The sequence below is a fragment of the Chrysochloris asiatica genome, unplaced genomic scaffold (genome assembly GCF_000296735.1).
Source record: "Chrysochloris asiatica unplaced genomic scaffold, ChrAsi1.0 scaffold00090, whole genome shotgun sequence".
NCBI lineage: Eukaryota > Metazoa > Chordata > Mammalia > Afrosoricida > Chrysochloridae > Chrysochloris > Chrysochloris asiatica.
The window spans coordinates 628,697-632,301 of record NW_006408608.1 but is presented as its reverse complement, the minus strand read 5'-3'; positions in this window follow the sequence as shown (position 1 = coordinate 632,301).

Here is a 3,605-nt window from a genome sequence, read left to right as displayed (position 1 = left end):
GATGAGAAAGAGAAGAGGATGGGCAGGCTGGTTTGAGATTCAGGGAGACGTGTGAACTCTTGAGCACAAGGACACTGACCTAGCCATGGGGGGCGAGAGTTAATAGTGAGGTAGCCAGCTGGTCTAAAGAGGGGGAAGGTGTACAAGAATTCCAGACTTGGCAGACAGTACCCATTTGACCTAGCGTGGATGACTTGCTGACCAGAATTCAACCAGATGAAGATGTTTGATGCAGGGTGGCGGTGGTGTGCTGTGAAGTTGGTTCCGACTCATAGCATCCCCGCATAGGATTTCCAAGGCTATAAATCTTTATGGGAGCAGAAAGCCTCATCTAAGCATAAATTGCTACAACCTGATCAACTGGACCTTTGATAATGGATGAAGTTGCCCAAAATTCCAAAGATGTAGACCATTTGATTTCTGTGTATTTCATCTGGTAAGGTCCATGAGTATAGTCATCTTTTATGTTGTTAAAAAAGTTTTTTTTGCAGTGAATAAGTCATTGGTCTTGCAAAATTCAATCAGGCAATCTCCAGCATCATTTTTGCCACCAAGGCCATATTTTCCAACTACTGATCCTTCTTCGTTTCCAAACTTTGCATTCTAATCACCACCAATTATCAATCATCTTAATTGCATGTTTGATCAATTTCAAACTTGAGACTATAGTAGAATTCTTCAATTTCATCATCACTGCTTTAGTAGTCGGTGTGTAAATTTGAATAGTGGTTTTATTAACTGGTTTTACTTGTAGGCATATGCATATTATCCTATCACAGACAGCATTGTACTTCAAGACAGATCTTAAAATATTCATTGTGATGATAAATGAGATACCATTCCTCTTCAATTTGTCATTCTTGTCATAGTAAACCATGCAATTGTCAGATTCAAAAATGGCCAATACCAGTCCATTTCAGCTCACTAATAACTAGAATATTGATGTTCCATCTCATTTTTGACAACTTCCAATAATCCTAGATTCATACTTTGTACGTTACGTATTTCAATTATTAATGGGCGTTTACAGCTGTTTTTCCTCATTTCGAGTTCAACTAGTAACCGCAAAGTTAGAAGCTCAAACCCACCAGTCACTCTTGGAAAACCTTTGCAAGGTCACTGTGACTCAGAACCAACTCCATGGCACACAACCATAAGGATAATATATATTCATTATTGTAACTGTAATAACTCAGCAAAATTACAATAACATTTTGACATAATGCAGGCATTTTTCAGGAAAGAGTGTGTATTCCAACTAGCAAACAAGCATTCTAGTTCTGTGCATTTGTAGTCTTTATTACCATCAGTAAACTGGCATTCTAGTTTATTGGTCTAGTCTAACTTGCAAGGAGCCCTGGTAGTGCAGTGGGTTAATCCCTGGGCTGCTCACTAATAAGTCAGCAGTTCAGTCCCACCAGTCACTAGAAGAAAGATGAGGCAGTCTGCTTCAGTAAAGACTGACAGCCTCGGATACCCCCTAGATCAGTTCTAATCTGTCGGCTAGAGTCGCTGTGAGTCAGAAGGGACTACGTGGCAGTGGGTTTGGTTTTTTGTTGTTAGTCTAGCTTGTATTTTGTCACAGCACATGTGGAAGAATAATTGTCAAAGGCTGTGAACCATAAAGATGTCTAATGAAACCTAGATGAGTAAGTGGGAGCGTGGTGGCTGTAGGATAAGCACTGGACTGCTAACTGCAAGGTTGTGGTTTGTGTTCAACAACGGCTCCATGGGAGAAGAGTGAGACGTTCTGCTTCTGTAAAGATTTACAGCCTCAGAAACCTTGTACAGGGACGCTGTGAGTCAGAACTGACTCGATAGCATTTAACAACAACAACAATGTAAGTACACCTTATTTTTAGTGTGCTTCCTTGCCTTACATTAGTTCAGATAGCCTGTTAGGGGTAGTACAGGAATGTATGCTTCAATGCAAATGTGTGGTTGTTTCCTAGATACCTTCCTCAATGGCCCCAGTCTGTCTGTACTGGAAAGGCACCCTCTCTGTACCATTGATTCGAAAGTGATATAAACCTTAGTGCTGGTGGAGAGCAGTCTGTTGGAAGTCAGTCTCAATGACCATCACAATGACTCTAACGTCATAAAAATGGGGAAGCGGGGTTGTAGTACAGTGTGTCACGTAATAGGGCTCTTCTAAACCCATTGCCACGGAATCGATTCCAACTCATAATAACCCTGTATGACACAGTACCCATAGGTATCCAAGGCTGTAAATCCTTACAAAAGCAGACTGCCACAGCACTCGACCATGGAGCTGCTGGTGGATTCAAACCACTGACCCAATTAGCAGTCAAGTGCTTAACCACTGGACCACTAGGGCTCTTTATGACCCTTCTAGCCATAGTCTTTGTAACTCGCACCACCTGACTAGGTTGTTGTTGTTCAAGTGCTGTGTTGAATCAGTTCCAACTCATAGTGAACCTGGTATAAGGTTTCCAAGAACCGGCTCACGAAATTGCACCACTGACCTTGTCGCTCCAACCAACCTTGCAGTCCAGCACATCAACCCCCAGTGCCACATCAGGACTCTGCAAATGTGAGGTGCTTGTGGCCCACCAAGGTGATGGAGTCCTGGTGGGGCACTGCAGGATCAGCACTCTACCTCAAGGTCAAGTTGAACCACAAGGTCGGCGGTTCAAACTCACCAGCCGTTTCTCAGAAACCCTATACAAGGTCACTCACTATGAGTTGGAAGTGACTTGACAGCATTTAACAAGTTCTTGACTTCTATTACCTAGATATTTCTACTTAGAGAAACAAAAAGTAACCCAAACCACTAGACTAGTACTCCAACCTTTAAACAGTAAGGATGATTCTGAGGCTGACTGATGCTCACACAAGTTACAAAATAGCTGTTTACTACTTTTCATTGATAAAGCCTCTGACTTTCAAAAAAGCTTTCAGGAAATGAAATCTTTAATCCATTTCTTTCTTCAAGGAATGTTTTGTTACACTGATACCTAAAAAAGAAAAAGAAAAATCAGATTGCTCTGTATGTTGCTTCAGCTAGAAAGTACAGGAAAAACTGTATATACTCATTCAATGTATAAGAAATACAAGATGAAAAGATAAAATCTTTGGATAAGCTCTAAATCTAAACAAAGTAGTCTCCAAAAAATGAAGGGGCCTACTTATTCTCTACAGGAATGATGGAATGCCTTTTCACAGGAATACAACTCTAAGGTTGCTAAAGCTTCATATTCCATATGAGAGCATCTAAAATGCCAGTCCATGCAACAGGGGCATCCTTTTCTCCTGTCCATTTGTGCAGTAGTTTTCATGGATTTCTAGCCAGATAGCACAGACAGAGAACCGGATGTTAACCCGGGCGTCATCCCTGTTCTGCCAGCAGTAGGTCTGGAGGATCGTCATCATCTCAGAGTCTCCTCCACTTCAGTGTTACAGCTGCTTCCGCCTTGATCGCTTTGTCCCTCTGCAGGTGGTACTGTTCGTTTTCAGCCCAAGCTGCTGCTTTGGTCTGCTTCAGCCCTGGCCTTGGACACCTCAGCAACACGCTTCTCTACTTGGAGCAGCTGCTGGAGGCCAAGCCATGAACTGGACATGGCAGTAGCCTTTTTTTTTTTTTT